This window comes from Salvia splendens, chromosome 16 (genome assembly GCF_004379255.2).
Source record: "Salvia splendens isolate huo1 chromosome 16, SspV2, whole genome shotgun sequence".
NCBI lineage: Eukaryota > Viridiplantae > Streptophyta > Magnoliopsida > Lamiales > Lamiaceae > Salvia > Salvia splendens.
In genome coordinates, this window is record NC_056047.1 from 32294686 (window position 1) to 32322666 (window position 27981).

The 27981-nt window shown below is 44.1% G+C and overlaps 2 long non-coding RNA genes across 3 annotated transcripts; both read right to left on the reverse strand.

The window, feature by feature from the left end:
- Positions 1-5272: 5272 nt before the first annotated feature.
- On the reverse strand, positions 5273-6843 carry LOC121771038. The gene is made up of 2 exons (XR_006043912.1): positions 6053-6843; positions 5273-5522 (listed from the first exon to the last, which is right to left on the reverse strand). It is a non-coding gene; the product is annotated as an uncharacterized LOC121771038 (long non-coding RNA).
- Positions 6844-17251: 10408 nt separating this feature from the next.
- On the reverse strand, positions 17252-27869 carry LOC121772290. Of its 2 annotated transcripts, XR_006044323.1 has the most exons (3): positions 27068-27797; positions 18032-18094; positions 17252-17501 (listed from the first exon to the last, which is right to left on the reverse strand). It is a non-coding gene; the product is annotated as an uncharacterized LOC121772290 (long non-coding RNA). The 2 variants fall into 2 exon arrangements; XR_006044322.1 differs by lacking the exon at positions 18032-18094 and having other exon boundaries at positions 27068-27869.
- Positions 27870-27981: the final 112 nt, after the last annotated feature.

A 27981-nucleotide genomic window follows, 5' to 3' on the forward strand; every position in this document is an offset into this window, starting at 1 on the left:
CCTGGGTGGGCGGTGTATGGGGTATCGTGTGCTTCATACATTATCTCATTTCTGAGCTCCTCTTGGTTGGGTACACACAACCTCCCTTCAAACGTGAGCGCATTGTCTGCCTCTTCCTGGTAGTGCTCTTGTTTACCCGTCCTCAATTTCAAACGCAACTTCTCTAGAGTCTCGTCCCATCTCTGGGCTTCCACGATCCTAGCCCTCAAATCGGGAACAACTACTAGAGTCGAAATTATACTTTCCACCGTCTCAGGTGCTTGCACCATCTCCAAACTCATTCTGTCGAATTCTCTAAGCAGTTCTTCCTCCTGTGTGAACAGGACTGCTAGTTGGTGCTGACTCTTACGGCTCAACGCGTCTGCCACAACGTTGGCCTTCCCTGGGTGGTAGTTTATGCCACAGTCGTAATCTTTCACTAGCTCGAGCCATCTTCTCTGTCTCATGTTCGAGTCCCTCTGCTCGAAGAAGTACTTGAGGCTCTTGTGGTCCGTGAAAATCTCGCACCTAACTCCATATAGGTGGTGTCTCCAAATTTTCAACGTGTGAACTACTGCCGCTAGTTCTAGGTCGTGTGTTGGGTAGTTGAGCTCGTGTGGTCTGAGCTGTCATGACGCATAAGAAATCACCTTCCCATTCTGCATCAACACACATCCAAGTCTGCTCTTGGAAGCATCCGTATAGACGACGTAGTCCGTCCCTGATTCTGGGACTGCTAATACCGGTGCACTGGTCAATTTCTCCTTTAGTAGCTGGAAGCTTGTCTCGCACTCGGGAGACCATGAGACTTTGGTTCCCTTCTTGAGTTGCTGAGTCATTGGCCTTGCGATCTTTGAAAATCCCTCAATAAATCTTCTGTAGTAGCCAGCTAGTCCGAGGAAACTTCGGATCTTGTTGGGCGTTGTCGGCGCCTTCCAGTTCCTTACTGCCTCTACCTTGGCAGGATCCACTCGGATTCCTTCTGCTGTCACAATATGTCCGAAAAAATTCACCTCCTTGAGCCAGAATTCGCACTTGCTGAATTTGGCGTACAACTTCTCTGCTCGTAGCGTCTCTAGGACAAGCCGCAGGTGTTCCTCGTGTTCCTTTTTGTTTTTAGAGTATATCAGCACGTCATCAATGAAGACTATGACAAACTTGTCGAGGTAGGGATAAAAACGCGGTTCATTAGGTCCATAGACACAACTAGTGCATTCGTTAGTCCAAACGGCACCACTGTAAACTCGTAGTGACCATATCTGGGTTGGAAGGCCGTCTTGGGCACATCCCCTGGTTTAATCTCCAACTAGTGGTATCTTGATTTCAGGTCCGTCTTGGAAGATACACTTGCTCCTTTGAGCTGGTCAAACAAATCGTCGATCCTTGGTAAGGGGTACTTGTTCTTGAGAATCAGCTTGTTAAGCGCTCGGTAATCCACACACATTCTCATGGTTTCGTCTTTCTTCTTGACGAACAGTACAGGTGCTCCCCATGGCGAGACGCTGAGTCTTATGAATCCCAGGTCCAGGAGTTCTTGCAACTGTACCTTCAGTTCATCCAGTTCCTTTGGAGCCATTCGATATGGTGCCTTTGATACCGTGACAGGTCCTGGTTCTATATCTATAGTGAACTCCACTTGCCAAACTGGCGGCAACCCGGTAGCGTGTTAGGAAACACATCCGGAATTTCACGAGCGATGTCGACCTCTTCAAAATTTCTTTCGTCTCTCTCCTCTTTGTTCAGGTAGACAAGGTATGTGGGACATCCTTTCCTCATCAACTTGTTGGCTTGCAACATTAGATCACAACTTTTCGCGTTCCTAAAGAAATTTCGTGAAAGCGTGTAGCTTCACCTTCGGGGGTTCTAAAAGAAATTTCTTTCTCTTTGCACAGGATCGTGGCATGGTTTTCAGCCAGCCAGTCCATTCCTAGTATTATGTCCACATCCCACATGATCATAATACTCACGTTGTTCGCTACCATCTTAAGTTCGCCCAGAGTGATTTCTAAGTTCGAGCAGGTACGAGCTATCTCTATACATCCTCCTACTGGGGAAGATACTTTCATCCTATATTCTGATTCTTTCATAGCGAGTCTCAAAGTAGTCACGCAATGAACGGAAATAAAGGATTGCGAAACACCAGTATCAAATGGAAGCACAACAGGTGCGTTGAAGAGTTTACCCATGTCTGCCAAATTTCCCTGGTTCACCTCTGGCTGCTTTTGCCTCATTGCATAAGCTTAAGCCTGTGTTGGGAGTTTAAGCCTCGGCTGATGGTTCTTAGGTGACTGTCGTGGATACACACCAGGCTGGTTATGAAGTGTGCGTGGTTGAGGTTGCTGTGCTGACGGGTGGGATCTTGCTCCCGTCCCGGGAGTCTTGTTCGGGCAATGCTTAGTAAAGTGTTTATTCTCTCCGTACTGGAATCAGACGTTTGTCCCTACCTTGCAGGTGTCGCCATGTAGTCTATTGCTTTTGGGGCATGGGTTGGACCCTGGTGGATTTCCCTTGAATGGTCTAGGGTAGCTTGGTATCCGTCTTATAGTGGCCCGTTTGGTCTTGGCCATCCCCGCCTAGGCTCGGGTTGGGCTCGCTGTCCCTCCCACTTTCTCTTGTCCCAGGGTGCATGGGAATAAGTTGGGTGTTGAGCATTACTCACAGCTGGCGCGGTTTTATCTTCCGGCATAGCTGCCTCGATGTCTAGTGCTCGTGCCAGAGCTCCGGAGTAAGGGAGTCCTCTGTGGCTGGCCAGTGCCGTACGAATTTCATACTTCTACAGAATTTCTTGGCCATCTTTGTGTCAGTGTCCACTTGGTCTGGGGCGTACCGAGCCATCTCACAGAACATTCGATCATAATCCATTACTGACATCCATCCTTGTCTCCTACCGAGGGGACTCCGTTTTTCTTCCCTCGGTGGTCTCATATTTGTGGTTTCTAATTCACCACCTCTCTTATTGTCGGCATTTAATCAATTAAAACGTAATCTGTGAGACTACTTGTACTTCCCTTCTAACTGATCTTGCATAACCATGGTGTAAATCTCCATTTCTCGCAACTCACTTATTTCTATTTGTTATATGCGTACCCATCGATCAACTATTCTTATCTAATTCGTGCAGCATGACGGGATCGTTGGGTGTATCATCTTTACTCACGTTGTCTATCGGGACTTGTTTCTCATAGATATTTTGAAAGGATCAAGGCTTTGCCTTCCTTGAGAGTGTCGCATTGGGAGTTTAGTCAAACAGACTTAACTTGGATGATACTGATTTCAGCATGAAGAGGTACTGAAAAAAAATTCCCTTGTCTTGGACAAAAAAATTCTCAAATTACTCAAGGTGACAAAAATAACACCTCTGGTGTGACTCTGTGAATTAAAATCACCAACTCGCAATGATTGGTTTACAAGGATAGCAGGACTAGGCTCAAGTAAACTTGAATATTGACTCTTTCAAAAGATCACACTGGTTAAGAGGTTTCAAGCAAACCTATAGAACTTGGGGATTTCTCGAAAGAAATGAAATGTTTCACGAAATTGGACGAAACGAATTAAATTGGAGTTCTCATCGTAGGCACCAAATAGTATGGTCCAATTGACCGTTCATATTCAAGAGGATCTTGCTAACAATAGATTGATGGCTCAAAGGTGTTAAAGCTTGGAAAAGTCAGTCGCAGTAGTACATGAAAGTGTAGGCAATTGCCACGAAGTCGCACTGACCATCTTCTAAAAAAAGTCAAAGCTAGTGAAAATAGAATCACGTTGAAGAATTCGCATGTTGTCAAGAAAATTCTCAAGAAGATAAACCTCCGGGGTAGCAGCCAAAGTAACTCGTTAAGAATGAAGTGGGTATGCTAGTCTTAACGATCATTGAAGACATGACAAAAATTCCCCAGATGGAACAAACATGCAGTTGAATTGAACATGAGAAAATCTCATTCTTGCAAGAAAGAACTTGTCATATACATGTTTGCAAAATAACAAGAGTTAACAGGAGTTCCATGAAGAATACGTCATTCATTAAAGACGAGGTTTAGAAAAACGAGCTTAGTCTGAAGGTTCTGGAGACAAACAACGTTAGAATAACAATGCGATTGGGCTTGCGAAGTCAAAATATTGCTCATACGAATGATGAGTAAGAAAAGTTGTTGTCAATCGACATATCCGAAAATATAAGAGCAAAGCTTGTGCTCATGCAACTGAAAGTGAATAGCGATCAGATGTACCCAAGATAAGAGGTGGCACATTGATTTGCAATGCAAGTTGCTCAAAGTGTCTGAAATTGAATTTTTAACCATGATCTGGAAATGGGTCACAACTTTCATAGAAAAAAAAGAAGTATTGACACCCTGCTTTGCAGAACGCAGGTCGATCAATAATGTTAAACAGACAGGGAGACATTTCCGTTAAGGATGTTCAAAGAAAGAGATTTTCTGGAAATCCAAGTAAGTACTGCTGATTAAATTTGTCTATTTCATCCATGTGGTGGGGATATCTTGAGTCTGTCGAAGGTATTCGAAAGAAAACGAATCGACGCACGAAAATCCGTGTAGGGAAAGTCATTAACTAAAGCCACTTATTGTGTGATCCAACGTCATTAGGCTAAGTTCATATCTCAGATCGAGCGTTTCTATAAGGTCTCATGAAATGTGATGGGATCAACACTTGCTTTCGGATCTTACATGAGTGGCTTGGCCACAATGAGGATTTATCTTGTGCTATTCCCTTATAGCACCGTTCCTCGTCTTTCTTTTCAACAGTTGCCCCTCTCGTGCTCTTATGCATTTGGGCATTGGCTCTTCTTGTGCAAAAGTCGTATCGCCTTAGATCCCGCGTTCGTGCTTAACTCTTATCTAGCATCGTCTCAAAATTTGTTGCTCGGGAAAGCAATAATAAGATTTATGGTTCATCCTTCGTAGTTCCAATTTGAACTACATTTTCTAGGAAGGTTCTTATTTCCTTTCGATTCTTCTTTATTTTCTTTATCAGGTGGGCATTCTCGTCGCACTTGGTTCTAGCGACCTCAAAATCTCGCTTCTTTAACTTTCACCTCGGTTGAACGTCCAGGAGTACTGATCGAGTCGATTACTTGGAAGGATCTAGCGAACAAGTCTAGATCTCGACTGAAGGAATGTGTGGATAGCAGAGCCGGAAAGAAACAATGGCTCTGATACCACTCTGTCACGACCCAATTCTCGTTAAGGATAACAAGATTGAGTAATTCGCGACTAATGGGGGATTAAAGAAGCGGGGTAGAAGGGGGGTGAAAATCAAGGGAAACTGGAAGGAATACTAGTCAAATAAACACTGCAAACAAGGAACCGAATATTTGGTTACATGTTCTCAAATAGAATCATTCACCACAACAACCAAATCAGAGTTCGAAGGTGAGACAATAAGCTTCTCACTTAACGAAATAAATGCAGCGGAAAGAGGTCCCTACTAAACGACTTCGTGTATGAAGACACGAATCGCCGAGAAATCCACAAGCTTATTTAATAGCATCGACTCCGATCAATTCCTCCTTCAACTTGACGTTCAACCTGCACATTTATAAATACATGCAGGGCTGAGTACAGGAGTACTCAGTGGACACGTGCCAAAAACAAAACATACATACATAAGTTGTCATCCATCCACAGTATCACACGGGGGTTTTTCTTAAAAGGCCCGAGCATACTAAATTCTTTTGTGATCTTAAAAGTCCGACTGATCAGTCTAAGTTCTTGGTATTCCCTCCCTGTCTGAGAAACCAGTGCCGTGAAGGTGGCCACCTTCAACGAACACCCTCGCCGGCCAACCTCTCTCTAGGATGGCTCACAGCGCTCGCGCGTATAAGTCTGTGTTGGGATTTTACCCACTCTCAGACCCGAATTCGTTATCAATTTTGTTGGCATCGCCAAACTCCCGGCATATAGCCCTCACAGACAGGTATCAAAACAAATATTTTATGGCATGACAACAACTTTAAAAGAGATGATCACATCTTCATTTTTCAGAAAAGATATTTCATAACTTCAAAACATTTGCTTTATATCCACACTATAGTGCTGGATATTAAAAGAAAGCCCACCTGTTATGCTTATCTCCAATTAACAATTCCTCGTTCGGCCTCTCTTGCCCCTTGAACAAATTCCTTTAGAAATAAATAGCGTAAAACGCTAATTAATATTCAAACTATTTTTCTGAGAAAAGAATGCATGCATCCTATCCCTTAGTCTCGGCTTAAAGGATTCTTCTTAAATCTTAACTGGGCTTTGTTGTACGACAACACTTAAATTATTCCGCTCACTAATTTGGAGAATTTCTATTTTCTCTTAATTAAATATGGATTCTTAAAATCCCTTCTTAAATCCTTTCTGTCGGATTTTCTTAAGATTTCTTAAGGCCTCTTAGGGCCGCCCATGGCGTCGCGGGGCGACGCCGGTCGGCCCATTCGCTTCTCCATTTTAATATTTTCCGCCTCCGGATCTCCATACGTTATTCGAGAAAAATTAGTCGTGCTCTAACTCAATATTTCTCCATCTTCGGGAATTTAGTAATTCGGAAATTAATTTAATTAAGCTCCAAGCTAAATTCCTTGAATTAATTTCTTTCCAAAATATTTATCTTCCAAGTCCACTAATTTAATTAAGTAGCCTACTCCAACACAAACTCTTGGCCCAAACCTTAATTAAATTGGGCCACTAAGTCTCCTTTGCTCCTTTTCTTTCTTGTTAGTAAAGTCCAACTACCAATTTAATTAGGCCCACAACCAAATTAAATCAAATTGGGGTCAAGTACCCCTTTCCTCCTTTCTGTCGAGACTCTCTCTCTCTCACCTTTCTCATTTCTTTCCATTCTTTCCATTTCCAAATTCCTAACTTGAAGAATGATGGAGTACGTACTAAACAAGCCAAACAGCAGTAAAGCCCATCAGCCTAAAGCCCAAGAAAGAGTATCAGTTCGGCATGACTAAAGAGTATCAGTCCGGCATGACTAAAGAGTTCAGTTCGGCACAACCAAAGAGTTCGGCCCCAGCCTACAGCTCGGTAAAAGCCAACCAATCAAACTCTGCTCTCAGGTCGGCATCAAGCTCTACTCTCAGATCGGCAAAAGCTGCTCGGCAATAATTCAGCAGTTCGGTCTCAGTATTCGACCGAACTAGGAGATAGTGGACTCATGCAGGATTTCCACCTCCACTACACCCACGATCTATTTAGTGGTGTCAAGCAGTCATTAACTCATGCAGGATAGTGGACCCATGCAAGATCGCCACGATCTCCACGACATCCACTACCTAGTAAATGGTGCTGCATGCCACGATCTTGGTTCAATGTATAAATAGAACCTAGATCAGATAGATAGAAAAGTTCGAAGGAAGTTCTCTAGAGATAAAACCATCATATAGCAAGTCTGTATTGTAAGCTGTAGAAAACAGATCAAGCAATACAACTCTGCCCTCTTTTCTTCCCGTGGACGTAGATTTACCTCAGTAAATCGAACCACGTAAATCTCTGTGTCGTGATCTGCATTTTCCTGCATTCATCACCATCAAAAATTCGCCCAACCATCACTGGCGCCGTCTGTGGGAAACAGAGAACCAAATTTGTGATAAAGCGAATTTTTGACCCTTTTTCCACCCAAAAAAAAAAAAAATGCATACCAGATCACATAACACCCATAATACCGTTCGTGATAACCGTGAGGAAGCTAGTCCAGCTCGCAGGTCTGAAAAACGGCCTCGGGAGACATCTACCTCCGGTTCTCACGAAGAAGGAACAAGCCACTCCAGGAGAGATCGCACCGAGTCTTCCCAGCAGCCCGATTTAAATGAAGCTGTCAAGCTGTTCTTGGCCGAGAAGCAGGAGGAGTTCTTAACCTTCCTGCAGAAGAGCCAACAGCCGGAGAAGACAACGGCGGATTCTCCCTCCTCATCCAGACATGAAAGTCACTACCGCAGTAGTGACGTGTCTTCCAGGAGAAAGAATCCTCAACCCCGACATGTTCCTGTTCCTCCTCGGTACCGGAACCACAGGAGAACTCCATCTCCTCCGTACCGAAGAGATGTCGGGTTCGCCATGTACGGAGCATTAAAGACTCCGTTCTCGGACGATATCACCCGAACTCCTTTGCCGCGGAACTACCGGACACCGTCAATGACTTATGACGGGCTAGTGGATCCTCATGACTTCTTGGGATGCTATCAATATAATATGGCGAACCAGGGTCTCAATGAGGTCCATATGTGCAAGCTGTTCCCCGAGCTGCTCATCGGGAACGCCAGAAGGTGGTTCGACAGCCTTCCTCAAGGCAGCATTAGATCCTACCGAGATCTAATGGATGCTTTCCACAGGAGGTTCTTTCAGAAAGCGGAAGCCCGAATTACTTCGGCTCAGCTGCTTTCTATACGTCAAGGTCGCGACGAAAAGATCAGCGACTTCCTGACGAGATTCCATAAGGAATGCCTACAAGTAGATAATCTCAATGATCTACTTGTCATTTCGGCATTCCAAAATGGAATCCTGCCCGGAGCTCTCTACAGAAAGCTCGTGGAGTGCGGTCCGCAAACAGCTCAAGAAATGTGGGACATTGCGGACCAGTTTTCCCGTGCGGATGAGGCAGACCGTCGAAAACGGTCTTTAGACAGCTCATCCCGAGAAGAGAAAAAGAAGCCCGATCAAAGCGGCCAGGTGCTTCCTCGCCGAACTCCTTTTGAAAGAATTCAAAGGGCACCGGTACAAGGCAGATTGGGGCCACGTCTCAATCCTGAGAAGCCGCCCGCTCAGTTCGTACCATTAAACAAGTCAAGAGCGGAAATTTTCGAACTACATTCCGATATGTTCGAAAAACCAAAGCGGATGACGAAATCAGCCGCGCGGCGACCTCAGGATCAATATTGCTCCTTCCATCAAGCCCACGGTCACGATACCGAGGAGTGCCGAAATTTGGCTGCAGGTATTGATGTTCTTGTGAAAACAGGAACGTTAAAAAAATACCAAAGCAAGCAGCCGAAAAAGAACAAAAGGCAGAGAGGTGCGAACTGCAATCCTCAGGATCCGAAAAGGCATGAGGATCCCGAAGACGACGACGAGCCGCAATATGATGGAGTAATCCAGACTATTGATGCTCTCCCTGCCGGGAAGACTAAGTCGTCCCTAAAAGCAGAACGCAGAGGTTCCAATCAAGAGGAGCCAACACATAAAAGGCTGAAGAAAGACGAAGTGATTACATTTTCAGATGCCGATCCCGTCCCAGCCATCTCTCCTCACCAAGACGCTATTGTCATTCAAGCCGGAGTGGCAAACAAACTGATCCACAGAGTATTTGTGGATACAGGAGCGTCAGTCAGCATTCTTTTTAAAGAATGTTTCGATAAAATGGAAGTGGATCCAGCTCGGCTCAGTCCGGCTCCACTTCCTCTGAAAAGTTTCGCCCAGGAGGACACCCGCCCTGAAGGTATTATCAGCCTTCCGATCACGGTGGGAAAAGCGCCTACAAGCTCCAATACGATGATCGAGTTCTTTGTGGTGAAAGCTCGGTCCCCGTACAACATCATCCTGGGGAGAGACTGGCTCAACACAGTTCGGGCCGTTTGCTCTACTTATCACCTCACCATCAAGATCCCCACTAAAGGTGGGATAGCGGTCATCCGAGGTGATCAAAAGAGAGCAAAAGAATGTCTGCAGATTGCGCTTAAAAGTGCCGAACAATCAGTTCGGCACCATCAAGCATAGCAATCACAGCAACCGGAGTCAGAGGCAAGCGAGATGACCGAAGTCACTTCAGAGCCGAACTCAATGACCGTTCAGTTATACGAAGATGATCCATCCAGAACGGTCAAGATCGGCTTCGCAGGAACGCCTCTACTCCGGGAAAAGACCATTCAGCTCCTCAAGGAGTACAAAGATGTCTTTGCATGGTCTCCGTTGGACATGACCGGAGTGCCCCCCGAGGTAATCACTCATCGGTTAAATATTGATCCTTCAATCCGGCCAGTAAAACAGAAGCAAAGACTCTTTGCGGCAGAAAGAAGCCAAGTCATCCATGACGAAGTCCGCCAATTACTAAAAGCGGATGTACTATTCGAGGTGAAATATCCTTCTTGGGTGGCCAATCCTGTGATGATCAAGAAAAAAGAAGGAGGATGGCGGATGTGCATAGATTTTACCGATCTAAACAAGCACTGTCCTAAAGATTGCTATCCCCTTCCGAACATAGACAAAAAAGTAGAAGCTTTGATCGGCTTCGAAATTTTCTGTTTTCTTGATTTATACAAAGGATATCACCAAGTGTTGATGGATGAGAGTGACGCTCCGAAAACAGCTTTCATTACCGATTTCGGCATTTTCGCTTATAAAAAGATGCCATTCGGTTTAAAGAATGCCGGAGCCACTTATCAAAGGATGGTAGACAAGCTTTTTCGGCACCTAATCGGAAAACAGGTTGAAGTGTATGTCGACGACATAGTTGTCAAAAGCAAAAGCACTTCGGAGTACGAAGACAACCTCAAATCCACTCTCGACGTGCTCCGAAAAGCCAACCTCAAACTCAACCCCCAAAAATGTACCTTTTTGGTAGATTCGGGAAAATTTCTGGGTTGTTGGGTTTCAAAGGACGGACTCAAGGCAAATCCCTCAAAAGTTCAAGTTATTCAGAACATGGCGATGCCGAAGTCCATACACGATGTGCAAAGACTAACTGGATGTCTAGCCGCATTGAATAGATTCCTTTCCCAAGCAGCCGAAAAGCAACTGCCGTTCTTCAAAGTGTTAAAAAAGGCACCAAAGTTTGAGTGGGGAGCCGAGCAGAAAAAGGCTTTTGACGAGCTCAAAAGTTATTTAGCCGAGCTTCCAATTCTCTCTGCTCCAACAGATGCCGAAGTGATTTTCTTATACTTAGCGGCATCCGATCAAACCATTAGCGCGGTGCTTGTACGAGAAGAAGGCCTAAAGCAGTTTCCCATCTACTTTACAAGCCGAGCATTAAGAGGTCCAGAAACAAGGTATCAACCTCTGGAAAAAATTGCTCTGGCGTTAGTAAATGCAGCAAGGAGACTGCGGCCATACTTCTATGCTCACAAGGTATGCGTCTTAACCGATCTGCCTCTTCGGCAAGTTTTGACCAAGCCAGAAGCATCAGGCAGAATCGCCAAATGGGCCATAGAGCTGGGAGAACACTCAATCAAGTACCTACCTCGAAAAGCCATCAAGGGACAAGCCTTGGCAGATTTTCTTGCAGAGGCCAAGTTCGATCAAGCAATCCCTGTCATTGCCGAACAGAAAAATTCTGCCAATGCCGAACTAGCACAGCCCTTGGAATCCGAAGAAGAGCCGCCGGACTGCTGGAGCGGATTCGTAGATGGAGCTTCGAATAAAACGGGAAGTGGAGCTGGTATTCTGCTTATCGCTCCCGATGGACACGAGGTAACCTATTCACTTCGGTTCTCATTCCCAACCACTAATAACGAAGCCGAATACGAAGCCCTCCTTGCCGGACTCCAGCTAGCGCAAAGTCTATGTATCAAGTCTCTCAAAATCCATTGTGATTCACAAGTCATAGTGAATCACATGTTGGGTACAAGTGAAGCCCGTGATGAGAGGATGAGGAAATATTTAGACAAAGCGCAAAGCATTAGCCGAAGTTTCTCTTATTTTCGGATAATCCGCATTCCCAGAGCAGAAAACAGCCGAGCAGATACTTTAAGTAAGTTAGCCGCATGTCCAAGCTCAAAGGTGGAGGAATTGATGCATCGAAGCATTGATGAAGCTGAGGTACATTCAGTAACCAGCTCGCCGAACTGGATGACGCCGATCTTACAGTATCTAGATCAAGGACAACTGCCCGAGGATAAGAGAGAAGCTCGGAAAATCACATGCCGAGCACTTCGGTACGAACTTCATGGAGGAGTCTTATACAGAAAGTCCTACCTTCAGCCGTTATTACGATGTATAGGGCCAGAAGAGACGGACTACATCCTCAGAGAAGTTCATGAAGGATCGTGCGGCAGCCACATCGGAGCTAGAGCTTTAGCTAAAAAAGTTCTAAGATGGGGATATTATTGGCCAACCTTGGTACAAGAAGCAGTGCAGCTCGTCAAGACATGCCCGAAGTGCCAAATCCATGCAAATATCCCAAGGATGCCGCAGACCGATCTATCCACTATGCAAAGCCCTTGGCCTTTTATGCAATGGGGTATAGACATAGTAGGACCACTACCACAAGCTCCTCGGCAAATAAAATTCCTAATCGTTGCCGTGGACTACTTTACGAAGTGGGTAGAAGCTGAACCATTAGCTACGATAACGAGCTCGAAGGCATTGGATTTCGTCTGGAAGAACATAGTGTGCCGATTTGGCATACCCCACATCCTCATCTCGGATAACGGGACTCAGTTCACCGACAAGACGTTCAAGAATTGGTGCCAAGAGCTGAATATTCAACAGCGGTTCACTTCGGTCTCTCATCCACAAGCAAACGGACAAACGGAGGTAACAAATCGTATCCTGGTGAAAGGGTTAAAAGCTCGGTTAGAACAAGCCAAAGGACAATGGGTAGAAAATCTCCCTCAAGTCCTATGGTCCTACCGAACTACACCCACAACCTCCAACGGTGAAACTCCGTACAGTCTTGTGTACGGCACTGAAGCCGTGATTCCGGTGGAGATCGGCATACCCAGTCCCCGAACTCTAAATTTCTCAGCAGAAATGAATGACGACGGACTGAGAGCCGAGCTAGATCTTGCCGAAGAAAGAAGAGAATTGGCATGCATAAAAGCAGCCAAGTACAAGGAGCAAGTAGCCCGGTATTATAACCAAAGGGTGAAGAAGCTGCAATTTCAAGTGGGAGATCTCGTCTTGAGAAACAACGAAGTAAGCCGAGCAGAAAAGCTGGGCAAGCTCGAACCCACATGGGAAGGTCCGTATCGGGTGTCAGAAGTCCTCGGCAAAGGGTCTTACAAATTGGCTCACATGTCAGGAGAACAGGTACCCCGAACATGGCACATTTCCAACCTCAAGAAGTTCCATTTGTAAGAGACAGTCCGGTCAGTCAGTCTTGAGTCCTGTTCGGTCAATGTGCTTTCTTTGGTTTGCTTGGTCTTTGTTTGTCTCTGTGCGTTTTGTCTGTGTGTTTTGTCTGTCTCTGTGCGTGTCGTCTCTTACAAATGTTACTGAGGCCCAGTGATGGTTGGGCGAATTTTTGATGGTGATGAATGCAGGAAAATGCAGATCACGACACAGAGATTTACGTGGTTCGATTTACTGAGGTAAATCTACGTCCACGGGAAGAAAAAGAGGGCAGAGTTGTATTGCTTGATCTGTTTTCTACAGCTTACAATACAGACTTGCTATATGATGGTTTTATCTCTAGAGAACTTCCTTCGAACTTTTCTATCTATCTGATCTAGGTTCTATTTATACATTGAACCAAGATCGTGGCATGCAGCACCATTTACTAGGTAGTGGATGTCGTGGAGATCGTGGCGATCTTGCATGGGTCCACTATCCTGCATGAGTTAATGACTGCTTGACACCACTAAATAGATCGTGGGTGTAGTGGAGGTGGAAATCCTGCATGAGTCCACTATCTCCTAGTTCGGTCGAATACTGAGACCGAACTGCTGAATTATTGCCGAGCAGCTTTTGCCGATCTGAGAGTAGAGCTTGATGCCGACCTGAGAGCAGAGTTTGATTGGTTGGCTTTTACCGAGCTGTAGGCTGGGGCCGAACTCTTTGGTTGTGCCGAACTGAACTCTTTAGTCATGCCGGACTGATACTCTTTAGTCATGCCGAACTGATACTCTTTCTTGGGCTTTAGGCTGATGGGCTTTACTGCTGTTTGGCTTGTTTAGTACGTACTCCATCACTACCCCCCCCCCCGAAAAGCGAAGTGAATCACTTCGGCATTCTGGATAAAGGTACGGGGTAAGTTGATGTTTGTCCTCGGTCTTATGAAGTGAACTCTTCTTTGACCGGACTTGGTTTGTGTCCTAATTTGGCGAGTTTTATCGCTCGGATCGGACTTTCCGTTGTCCTAATTTGGGGATCGGACTTTCCCTTGTCCTAATTCGGCGAGTTTTATCGCGTGGATCGGACTTTCCCTTGTCCTAATTCAGGCAAGTTTTATCGCGTGAATCGGACTTTTGTTGCAGTTCGTTTCAGACGAAGTGCTTGATTCTTAAGCTGAATTGTGGTCTTGTATCCTCTTTAGAAGCTTGGACTTCACAATCGTTGGCTTATTGCAGTTCGTTTCAGACGAACTGCTTGTTTAAGCTGAATTGTGGTCTTGTATCCTCTTTAGAAGCTTTGACTCACAATCGTTGGCTTGTATATGTTCTAAGAAGGGGATCAGCCTTCGAAGAACAAGATACCTCAGTAACATTTGTAAGAGACGACACGCACAGAGACAGACAAAACACACAGACAAAACGCACAGAGACAAACAAAGACCAAGCAAACCAAAGAAAGCACATTGACCGAACAGGACTCAAGACTGACTGACCGGACTGTCTCTTACAAACAACACGCAGCGGCTACTTCCTACAGCTCCCCCCCATCTCCGTTCTCTTTTCTCTCAATTTCCGGCGAGTCCTCGCCTTAGGTGGTCTCGATTTCCTCCGAATCGGACCCCTCTCTCTCCAAATTGAAATTTCCCCAATTTTAGAAATCCCCCAAATCGACGAAAACGCAGCGTCTCCGATTTTGTCATCTCCCACATAAATGTATTTTTCACCGTATTTGGTTTTCGGCATAGGCAATATTACAAACTTGTATAGGTTGTAGCAACAAAGTCTATCCACAAAATCCATAACTTTAATTGGACCACTTAAAATAGTTATACACATTAAGTTTGTAATGTGTTAGCCCAATATTTTCCAATAAATCACAATGGCTTTTATGATAATTTTATTAATTTTTGCACAACATCTATAATTACAGGTGAGCAAAATACTCGAAAATTGAATATCCAAATTAGAAATGCTCTACTTAAAGTGGGACAGAAGGAGTATATTTTTGTAGTATGAATTATAGAAAATTAATATTTTAATTTTTCATTTTTTTTGGTGTTTTTGAATATATTTGTGCAATTTACGTTTTTCGGATTCTGTATTTTATAGTTTAAATTTTGGCTTTTCAGATTTTTTGGATATATTTGTGCAATATAAGTTTTTTGGTTCTAATTGATTTTTATAGTTTAGATTTTGGATAATTTGATTCGCTTCGATTTTAATTTTCACAAAATTTCGATTTAAAACCGTATACTCATTTCTATTTACAATGCTTAATAATCCCCCAGTCTCATTAAAGATGACATATTTTTTTTTTCATCGGTCTCAACCAAGGAGAAAAAATTCTCTAGTCCATGTATACCACATGGCAATCTTATTTGGTATACCTCACTAATAAAATTTTGCCAAATGGAAATGTATAGCATACATGGCCAAATGATTATAATGACATAATATGATGTTTTAAGGAAATTTTTATAATTTCCATATATAAAATGATTATCATATTGGTTGCACTAAAATGATTATAATATTGCACCACCAATTTATATCGAGACTGTTATTCTTTTATATTGATATATAAAATATAAATTATATTTATTTATTTAATGGGAACTTTTATCCTTTTTTATCGATATATACATAAATTTAATTATATTAGCATCGCACACAATAAGTTTAATATATGAATGACTACGCAACCAGGTTCTATTTTTTATTTTATCATTACACATAAACTATATAATGATTATATGTTAAGTTAAAATATTAATTAAGATAGTTAATAATAATAAAATGATATGATGGATCTTATACAATAGACAATATGTGAATAAAATTTAATATGAATTTAAAGAAATTGAAATACTACAACTATTTATTAGGGTATTCAAATTAAGGATTACAATCTTCTATTATGTAATTAAAATAAGATTATCTTGATAAAGGAACATCAACTATAAATCTAAGAAGATGAGACTTTACTAGTCATAAATATGCCTGTTTTTAATTTATATTTACTTAACTGTAAAAAATAATTATAAAATAATGAAGATAAAAATTAAATATATATAAAGATATAATCAATAAATTATAAATATAGTCAATAATATATAACTACTTGACTAAAAAAAGACCAGATTTTGATACATACGATTCTAGAAAATTATGTGATGAAATATAAAAAATGAATAAATATGTACTCAAGTGAAAAAAAATACAAAGGAAAAAAAGCATTATACAAAAAGAATGTGCTTATCAAATCTCAAACGACTTTAATTCTTTACTTGAAATGAACAATTAATAATTTAACATATTGTGTGTATATATGATTGTATATATTATATATGGGAATTATAAAAATTTTCTTAAAATATCATATTATGCCATTATAATTATTTGGCCATGTATGCTATACATTTCCATTTGGCAAGATATTATTAGTGAGGCATACCAAATAAGATTGCCATGTGGTGTTCATGGACTAGAGAATTTTTTCTCCTCAACCAAGATGCTCCATTTCCTATTTAAGAAATAATTAAAATACACAATTACCTCTCTTATTCTTACTTTATTCATCTTCCTACTTTTAAACATCCAACAATCTTTTCTCTTTCTTACTTTGTTCAACACTCCTATTTTTAAACACTCAACAGCCTTTTATATCTTATACTTTTTATTTCTTTCGCATATTTTTAAACACCCAATAACTTTCTCTATTTGTTCGTAAACACTTTAAAATAAGTGTGCATAAAATCTTGGGTGGTCCTCGAAAGGATCATCTTCCCTAATGCAAAGAGAAAACACTACACCAATATTGAAGTGACACGTGTCCACATAGCCGCACAAAAATAACTGCCTAACTTGACAATTTGATGTCAAAATTCAATTTTTTTTATTGGTGTGTTGTTTGCTAGTGGTCACTACTCTAGACAAACAAATAAATACAACTATAAACTAATTTATTGAGTAGAATGGACTATAGTACGAATTAAGACGAATTCGGCTTTGGATATCCTACTATTTTTTTAAAAATTTTGACTAAGACTTAATAGTGTATCCCTGCTTTGGATATCCTACTATTTTTTTAAAAATTTTGAGTCAGACTTAATAGTGTATCCCTTAAAGGAGGTGATTATATAATAAGAAAGTTGTATTTAGTGAGTTAAATGTCACGACCCAATTCTCGTTAAGGATAACAAGATTGAGTAATTCGCGACTAATGGGGGATTAAAGAAGCGGGGTAGAAGGGGGGTGAAAATCAAGGGAAACTGGAAGGAATACTAGTCAAATAAACACTGCAAACAAGGAACCGAATATTTGGTTACATGTTCTCAAATAGAATCATTCACCACAACAACCAAATCAGAGTTCGAAGGTGAGACAATAAGCTTCTCACTTAACGAAATAAAAGCAGCGGAAAGAGGTCCCTACTAAACGACTTCGTGTATGAAGACACGAATCGCCGAGAAATCCACAAGCTTATTTAATAGCATCGACTCCGATCAATTCCTCCTTCAACTTGACGTTCAACCTGCACATTTATAAATACATGCAGGGCTGAGTACAGGAGTACTCAGTGGACACGTGCCAAAAACAAAACATACATACATAAGTTGTCATCCATCCACAGTATCACACGGGGGTTTTTCTTAAAAGGCCCGAGCATACTAAATTCTTTTGTGATCTTAAAAGTCCGACTGATCAGTCTAAGTTCTTGGTATTCCCTCCCTGTCTGAGAAACCAGTGCCGTGAAGGTGGCCACCTTCAACGAACACCCTCGCCGGCCAACCTCTCTCTAGGATGGCTCACAGCGCTCGCGCGTATAAGTCTGTGTTGGGATTTTACCCACTCTCAGACCCGAATTCGTTATCAATTTTGTTGGCATCGCCAAACTCCCGGCATATAGCCCTCACAGACAGGTATCAAAACAAATATTTTATGGCATGACAACAACTTTAAAAGAGATGATCACATCTTCATTTTTCAGAAAAGATATTTCATAACTTCAAAACATTTGCTTTATATCCACACTATAGTGCTGGATATTAAAAGAAAGCCCACCTGTTATGCTTATCTCCAATTAACAATTCCTCGTTCGGCCTCTCTTGCCCCTTGAACAAATTCCTTTAGAAATAAATAGCGTAAAACGCTAATTAATATTCAAACTATTTTTCTGAGAAAAGAATGCATGCATCCTATCCCTTAGTCTCGGCTTAAAGGATTCTTCTTAAATCTTAACTGGGCTTTGTTGTACGACAACACTTAAATTATTCCGCTCACTAATTTGGAGAATTTCTATTTTCTCTTAATTAAATATGGATTCTTAAAATCCCTTCTTAAATCCTTTCTGTCGGATTTTCTTAAGATTTCTTAAGGCCTCTTAGGGCCGCCCATGGCGTCGCGGGGCGACGCCGGTCGGCCCATTCGCTTCTCCATTTTAATATTCTCCGCCTCCGGATCTCCATACGTTATTCGAGAAAAATTAGTCGTGCTCTAACTCAATATTTCTCCATCTTCGGGAATTTAGTAATTCGGAAATTAATTTAATTAAGCTCCAAGCTAAATTCCTTGAATTAATTTCTTTCCAAAATATTTATCTTCCAAGTCCACTAATTTAATTAAGTAGCCTACTCCAACACAAACTCTTGGCCCAAACCTTAATTAAATTGGGCCACTAAGTCTCCTTTGCTCCTTTTCTTTCTTGTTAGTAAAGTCCAACTACCAATTTAATTAGGCCCACAACCAAATTAAATCAAATTGGGGTCAAGTACCCCTTTCCTCCTTTCTGTCGAGACTCTCTCTCTCTCACCTTTCTCATTTCTTTCCATTCTTTCCATTTCCAAATTCCTAACTTGAAGAACAACACGCAGCGGCTACTTCCTACAGCTCCCCCCCATCTCCGTTCTCTTTTCTCTCAATTTCCGGCGAGTCCTCGCCTTAGGTGGTCTCGATTTCCTCCGAATCGGACCCCTCTCTCTCTGATGGGGTACGAACTAAACAAGCCCAACAGCAGTGACGGCCCATCAGCCCAAAGCCCAAGGAGGAGTATGAGTTCGGCATTACCAAAGAGTTCGGAGGAGTTCGGCATTACCAAAGAGTTCGGCCTCAGCCTACAGCTCGGTAAAAGCCAACCAATCAAGCTCTGCTCTCAGGTCGGCATCAAGCTCTACTCTCAGATCGGCAACCAAAGCAGTTCGGTCTCAGTATTCGACCGAACAAGGAGTTAGTGGACCCATGCAGGATTTCCACAACTTCCAACACACCCACTACCACGTGGCGTCAACTCAGGCCACGATCTTAGGCCATGACCTACACGACATCCACGACCTAGTTAATGGTGCTGCATGCCACGATCTTAGTTCAATGTATAAATAGGACTTAGATCAAATAGAAAGGGAGGTTCTCTAGAATCTCTCGATACAAAAATAGCATATAGCAAGTCCTGTGTTGTAAGCTGTAATTCGCAGATCAAGCAATACAAACCTGCCCTCATTTCTCTCCGTGGACGTAGATTTACCTCAGTAAATCGAACCACGTAAATTCCCGTGTCGTAATTTATTTTTACGAGCATTCATCGTCATCAATAATTCGCGGCATCATCACTGGCGCCGTCTGTGGGAAACGAAGAACAAAATTTGTGATAAAGCGAATTTTTGATCCCCTTCCACCCAAAAAAATGCATACCAGATCACACACTACCCGTATTCCTGCCCGTGAGAACCAGGAGGAAGCCAATCCATCCCATAGGTCGGGAAAACAGCCTAGGGATAAATCCACCACCAGTTCTCATGGTGGAGGAACAAGCCGCTCCAAAAGCCGTCACACCGAGTCTTCCCAGCAGCCCGATTTGAACGAGGCTGTCAAGCTGTTTTTGGCGGAAAAGCAGGAGGAATTCTTAACCTTCCTGCAAAAAAGCCAAAAGCAGCCGGGGACAAAAACGGCGGATTCTCCCTCTCCCTCCATACGAGACAGTCACTACCGCAGTAGTGTCATGTCTTCCAGAAGAAAGAATCCTCGGTACCGGAATCACAGGAGAACTCCATCTCCTCCATACCGAAGAAATGTCGGGTTCGCCATGTACGGAGTATTGAGGACTCCGTTCTCGGACGATATTACCCGAACTCCCCTTCCACAGAACTACCGAACTCCGTCGATAACCTATGACGGACTCGTGGATCCTCATGACTTCCTGGGACGCTATCAGTATAATATGGCGAACCAAGGTCTCAATGAGGTCCATATGTGCAAGCTGTTCCCCGAGCTGCTCATCGGGAACGCCAGAAGGTGGTTCGACAGCCTTCCTCAAGGCAGCATTAGATCCTACCGAGATCTGATGGATGCTTTCCACAGGAGGTTCTTTCAGAAAGCGGAAGCCCGAAATACTTCGGCTCAGCTGCTTTCCATACGTCAAGGTCGCGACGAAAAGATCAGCGACTTCCTGACGAGATTCCATAAGGAATGCCTACAGGTAGATAATCTCAATGATCTACTTGTCATTTCGGCATTCCAAAATGGAATCCTGCCCGGAGCTCTCTACAGAAAGCTCGTGGAGTGCGGTCCGCAAACAGCTCAAGAGATGTGGGACCTTGCGGACAAGTTTTCTCGTGCCGATGAGGCAGACCGTCGAAAACGGTCTTTAGACAGCTCATCTAGAGAAGACAAAAAGAAGCCCGGTCATAGCGATCAGAGGCATCCTCGCCGAACACCTTCTCCACTAAAGGAGAGATAGCGGTCATCCGAGGTGATCGAAAAAGAGCAAGTGTGTTCGCAGATTGCGCTTAAAAGTGCCGAGCAATCAGTTCGGCACCATCAAGCATAGCAATCACAGCAGCCGGAATCAGAGGCCGGCGAAATGACCGAAGTCACACCGGAGCCGAACTCAATGGTGTACGGCACTGAAGCCGTGATTCCGGTTTAGATTGGCATACCCAGTCCCCGAACTCAATTTCTCCTCAGAAATGAATGGTGACGGACTGAGAGCCGAACTAGATCTTGCCGAAGAAAGAAGAGAATTGGCCTGCATAAAAGCAGCCAAGTACCAGGAGCAAGTAGCCCGGTATTACAACCAAAGGGTGAAGAAGCTGCAATTTCAAGTGGGAGATCTCGTCTTGAGAAACAACGAAGTAAGCCGAGCAGAAAAGCTGGGCGAACTCGAGCCCACATAGGAAGGTCCATATCGGGTGTCAGAAGTCCTCGGCAAAGGGTCTTAAAAATTGACTCACGCGTCAGGAGCACAAGTAGCCCGGACGTGGTACGTTTCCAACCTCAAGAAGTTCCATTTGTAAGAGACAGTCCGGTCAGTCAGTCTTATGTGTTTTCTTTGTTTTTTACTTGTTCTTGTCTCTACGTGCGTTGTGTCTGTCTATGTGAGTGTCGTCTCTTACAAATAAAACTGAGGTATCTCGTTCTTCAAAGGCTGATCCCCTTTTTAGAACATACAAGCCCACGATTGTGCGTCAAAGCTTCTAAAGAGGATACAAGACCACAATTCAGCTTAAACAAGCAGTTCGTCTGAAACGAGCTGCAACAAGCCCACGATTGTGTGTCAAAGCTTCTAAAGAGGATACAAGACCACAATTCAGCTTAAACAAGCAGTTCGTCTGAAACGAGCTGCAACAAGCCCACGATTGTGTGTCAAAGCTTCTAAAGAGGATACAAGACCACAATTCTGCTTAAGAATCAAGCACTTCGTCTGAAACGAACTGCAACAAAAGTCCGATTCTCGCGATAAAACTTGCCTGAATTAGGACAAGGGAAAGTCCAATCCACGCGATAAAACTCGCCGAATTAGGACGACCAAGTTCGGTCAAAGCAGTTTACCTCATAAGACCGAGGACGACCATGTCTAGTCAAAGAGGTTTACTGCATAAGACCACTTCGGTTAACTGGGAAAGTCCGATCCACGCGATAAAACTCGCCGAATTAGGACAAGGGAAAGTTCGATCCCGGCGACGAAAATCGCCAAATTAGAACACAAAGACGAGTCCGGTCAAAGATGTTTATTTCATCAGACCAAAGACGAGTCCGGTCAAAGATGTTTATTTCATCAGACCAAAGACGAGTCCGGTCAAAGATGTTTATTTCATCAGACCAAAGACGAGTCCGGTCAAAGATGTTTATTTCATCAGACCAAAGACGAGTCCGGTCAAAGATGTTTATTTCATCAGACCAAAGACGAGTCCGGTCAAAGATGTTTATTTCATCAGACCAAAGACGAGTCCGGTCAAAGATGTTTATTTCATCAGACCAAAGACGAGTCCGGTCAAAGATGTTTATTTCATCAGACCAAAGACGAGTCCGGTCAAAGATGTTTATTTCATCAGACCAAAGACGAGTCCGGTCAAAGATGTTTATTTCATCAGACCAAAGACGAGTCCGGTCAAAGATGTTTATTTCATCAGACCAAAGACGAGTCCGGTCAAAGATGTTTATTTCATCAGACCAAAGACGAGTCCGGTCAAAGATGTTTATTTCATCAGACCAAAGACGAGTCCGGTCAAAGATGTTTATTTCATCAGACCAAAGACAAGTCCGGTCAAAGAAGTTTACTTCATAAGACCGAGGACAAGTACGATGAAATTTTTTCGCTAAGCTGTAAATATACAGTGTTAGAAGCGAAAACAAAATTTCATTTATCAAATCTTGTTCGGCATACAACTCCGCTACCCTACAAAATGGCGTTACGCTATTACAAAGGACTATTCTACTGTCCAGGGTTGCTGAAGTTAAGCCACCTATCTGCAAAATCCTCTGGAAGCCGAGTTCGGTTGTTCCGAGCAGATGAAGAATAAGCAGGTCGACGAGATGCTATCCTCGACCCAACGCCTCTTCCCCGAGCTCGAGAAGTCCTAACACCTCGGCGATGAAGAGTCTCTGCAATAAGCATCTGCTGATCTTGCTCGCTCATAGTCACAACTCCTCGGCGAATTTCAGTCCGTCCCTGTCTTGACGATTCCGGTTGCTCCTGAGCCCGTTCTCGTCTTGACGTTTCCGGCTGTTCCGGAGTTCGTTGTTGGCTGGGAGTAGGATTTTGAACAAGGGAACCAGAGGTTTGATCTGGAGTGCGAGCATCTGTTGGCGCGATATGCCGAAGGAATCTTTCTATGGAGGGGCGCCGAGAAAGAACAATGTTGTACCGAGAAGCCCAGCGCCGCAATGATGTCACGACTTGTTGGCAAGCCGAGCTCTCCAGCGCATTGTTCCTCCGGAGTACATTATATTCCTCCCACAGTTCGTCAACTCGACTCTGAGCATCTGATATGGTCATTCCCCCCGCGCACACGGATGTAATCCTCGTACGCAGTCCTCTCAGCAATGGTCGTATTCAGCTCGGCCTCCAGATCATTCTTATCGGACTCTAAGTCCTTATTATCGGCCTCCAGCTTCACTAAACGAGCCAGAAGCTCGTCATTCTTCGTCTGATCGGCTATAGCTCTTTTCTCAGCTTCGTCTAAAGCCGAAGAGTACAGCCGTTTCCAGTGAAGTATCTCCAGCTCCTTGAGAGTTAAGAATACAAAGCAGCTACGTCAGTTCGGCATTTCAGCTTACCGAGCAGGTAGTAAACCACAACAGGAGTAAGAGAGTACGAAAGGCTATACGAAGACACAAGAGCAGAAAGAAGAATTTTTTCATTCATAAGAAAAAAATTTTTCTATACAAGGAGGGCTTCAAGGCCATTTTACATAAAGGAAGAAACTAAACTAAGAGAAGGGAGACGAAATCATACTTCGCTAGCTTCGTCTCCACCTTCTCGGTGAGGTTCAGCTTCCTTCTCATCTGCTTCAGCTTCAGCCTCTGCCTCCTTGCTCTCCTCAGCCTGCTCGGCGCCACCGTAGCCGATCTGCTGCGTCTCCTGATCGGCTTCCTTCTCCGGATGCCCGGCTCGCTCGACTTCGGCCTCCCGCTCCAGCGGCTCGGCCTCACCCTCTCCGTTGTAAGTCGAGGCGGGTGAAACGGGTCCCACGGAGGCAAAGATAGCCTCCAGGTTCTCGTCCCGATCAGCTCGACAACTCCGGACTCGGTCTGCAGAAAGCAGGACCGAGGATGAAGCGAGCTCCTCAAGGAGCGGCAGATTCTGAAGCCGAGCTGCTATCTCTCGGCTGTACAGAGGCAGCACGACATCGGCCCCCTGCTCGCCCTTATCGGCAATTAGCCTTACCAGGCTACCGACAAAGGCCGAGAACTGGCTGCTCAAAAAGAGTTTCTCCGTGTAAACACGGAGAGCCTCCCCTTGGGCAACCACGGCAGCAGCATCGCTCCGCTTCGCCTGCTCTCGCTGGATGACGAGCTGGTTTTTGGCAAACTGAGCTTCATCCTGGGCCGAGATCCTAGCAGCTCTGGCCTTCTCAAATTTGGCCTCAGCCTGTTCGGCCCGATGACAAGCAGCCGCCAACTTCCTCTGCATCTCGGCATAGTCATTGGACGCTTTGGAGAGTTCGACGGCGACGAGCTTGGAGAGCATATCGTTCCTCTGAAAATGGATAAGGAAAAAAGTCAACAGAGGGCACCAAAAATACAGGACAGAAGCCAGGCCAAAGAATCAAGAAGACAATTCACCTCGGCGAAGTCCGTGGGCCATAAAAATGGCTCACAGATATGCTCCGAAGGAGGCGCCAAGACCACGTCTTTCTCTGGCGCTCTCGGGGGCTTCTGGGTCCTCCCCTTCCTACTTGCCGAAGTCGACTCCGGCTTCTTTGGACCCGAAGAGGTCTTTTGCCTCTTCGGATTCTTCTCGGCATCAGGAGCCGAGCTGGTAGCCTTCTCTTTCTCCGGCTCCTCAAGCTCGGAGGACTTTCGGATAGCCTTATTCAGCATGAACACTGCCAAAAAGCAAGAAAACAAGGTTAGTTTTCTTCGTTAAAGCAGTAGAGCATAAAGATAAAGAGAAATCCTCACCCTCGGCCTCTTCGTCCGAAGACGAGATATTGAACACGAGGTCGCCCTTGACGAGCTCAGTTTCCGAATACTGTTTCCTAATCATAGGAATCTTATTGAGCTCGCCCTCGAGCTCGGCCAACGGTTCTAACCGAGGATGGGGAATCACGGACTTCGGCCTTCTCCAAGGAAAGCCCGGAGCCGAAGTCCTATTATAAAAAAAGAAACGGTTTTGCCATTTCGGCCACTTGGTTTTGCAGAAGGCCCTAAAAGGCTGTAAGGGGATCAAGTAGAACCAAGATCCCTTCCTTTTAAACTGGAAAAAATTAAGGATTGCCCTCAGAGACAGATCCTTATCTAGCCTACGCAGTTCGGCAGCAAAAGCCGATAAGTGCCTCCAAGAGTTCGGAGTCACCTGACCTAAAGGGAGTTGAAAAAAATCAAGAAGCTCTACAAAAGGTGGGGGAAGAGGAAAACGAAGCCCGCATTCTAAGCAGGCTTCGTAAACGGTGGCATAACCCTCCGGCGGGTCGTTAGCCCTATGATCATCGTCGGGAACCACCGCCTTCCCCCCAGGTAAAAAATATTTCTCGTGAAGGGATATCACAGTATCCTTACTCAAGATACTGTGAAAATACTCTACGGTCTTCTCCCCGGATTCTTTCCGGCTAGAAGACCCCTTATCCCCTTTCCTACCGCTACCCGACACCGAAGAAGAAGAAGAAGACATTTTTCTTACTTTTTGAAAGTGAAGAAAGTCTGAAGAAGCTCTTGAAAGCGGAAGAAAATTTCTCGAGAAAGAGAGAGTATAGAAGACGCAACAGCAAAGATGTTCAAATGAGGAAGAAAGAGCATATTTATCAGATTCGGCGAAGATTTCAAAATCGTCGCACCGTTTCGAATCCCACCTTTTCAGGATTCAACGGCCGGATTTTACTGTCGCATTTAATGCAGTCACATGCAAGGCACGTCCCCTGACGTCAGCCTCCCCCGTACCTTTATCCAGAATGCCGAAGTGACTCGCTTCGCCGAAGTGATTCACTTCGTCTTTCGGGGGGGGTAGTGATGGGGTACGAACTAAACAAGCCCAACAGCAGTGACGGCCCATCAGCCCAAAGCCCAAGGAGGAGTATGAGTTCGGCATTACCAAAGAGTTCGGAGGAGTTCGGCATTACCAAAGAGTTCGGCCTCAGCCTACAGCTCGGTAAAAGCCAACCAATCAAGCTCTGCTCTCAGGTCGGCATCAAGCTCTACTCTCAGATCGGCAACCAAAGCAGTTCGGTCTCAGTATTCGACCGAACAAGGAGTTAGTGGACCCATGCAGGATTTCCACAACTTCCAACACACCCACTACCACGTGGCGTCAACTCAGGCCACGATCTTAGGCCATGACCTACACGACCTCCACGACCTAGAGTGATGATGTAAGCCACGATCTTAGTTCAATGTATAAATAGAACTTAGATCTGGTAGAAAAGGGTTAGAATCTCTCTAGAGAAATAATCATATAGCAAGTCTGTGTTGTAAGCTGTAATTCGCAGATCAAGCAATACAAACCTGCCCCCATTTCTCTCCGTGGACGTAGATTTACCTCAGTAAATCGAACCACGTAAAATTCTCTGTGTCGTAATTTATTTTTACGAGCATTCATCGTCATCAATAATTCGCGGCATCATCACTCTCCAAATTGAAATTTCCCCAATTTTAGAAATCCCCCAAATCGACGAAAACGCAGCGTCTCCACTTTATCTCTCTCTCCGGCTCCCTCTGTTCTTCCGTCGCGTTCAGGAGAATCCTCGACCGCCCGACGAGCAAGGCTGCCGCTCGCGGTGTCGCTCGGCGTCGGCTTCAGCAGCCCGCTGCCTTGTCGGCTGCCGCTCCGCTGTGTGGATTGTTCGACGCTGGCCGCCCGCCGTCTAAGCTAAGTTTTCTTCTTCCCTCACCTCCGTTCATTCCGAAATTTCGATCGACGATTTGGTTCGGTCTTTGGGTTTTGTTCGTTGATGGAAATAGCTTGCTACTGATTTGCGATACCAGTTCTTGATACTTATGGTTCTCATTTCGTCATACTGATTTAGAATATTCCCTACGTGCTTCGCTCTAGCATCGTCTCTCGCTTGTTCTCTACTTGTTAACGTTATGAATTCCTAAGGCCATGTATCTATGTTCTTGGCTATGGGATTGTTGTTCTATATGATGCAACGAGGGTGTTGAGGGAATTACCTCTCGGCTGAAAATCCTTGCGGTCTCTCTTGCTGCCGGCGCCTCGCCTCATTCCTCACTCCTTGCTGCTTTCTCCTTATGATGTTGTGAATCTTGGTGTTCGAAGAGTGGGGAGGGGCGAAGGCTGTGGCCTCTTATATAGCTCAAGGAATTGGCATTTTGTGCCTGAAACTTGGGGACAAAGGCTCCTATTTTTGGCTGCCAGCTTGCTCCCTTTTGAACTTATTGATTATGGGAATCTTTCCTATTTGATGCAAGCCTTGGGGCTGCCCCCCTCTTGGCTGCCTCCTAGTCTCGGTTTGGAGGGTGTGGAAATCTATGGTTGCCTTTAAAAGGTCCTTGGTGATGAGCTTATCCTTTGCTCAACTTGTTCTCATTCTTTTTGCAAGCTTGGTGATGTGTCACAAGGATTTCATGCTTGCTATATTGAATAAGTCCTCCACTTTTGAGTCTTGTGAATCCAAAATTCTCATACCTATTTTGATGTTTCACTTGTAGGTGCAAGTTGTCTTTTCTTGGTGTTTTGTGGAGCAAGAATCGAGAGGGAAAGAGAGAAAGAAGACTCCTCTTGAAGCTTTTGTTTCCTATATTTATTTAGAAAAAACCAAGAGTGTATTGTCCCTTTCATGGCATGTACTATTAGCATTTCTATAATCCAATAAATTGTATTTCCACTTGCTCTTTTAATAAACATAACTCCCTACTTTTTATTCTTGAACATTTCTTGTACTTTGCTTTCTTCACAAAAACTTGCTTTATTCCACGATGGAAATTACAACGGAAATTTCTACGTTCATACGCCCTCCACACGAGGATTAAGTAGTCTAATAAGTTCGGCTTATCCAACATAAAAGGAATCAAAATTCCGGGGCGTCACATTAAATAAAGTAGATGAGAGAATAAAGTAACAGAAA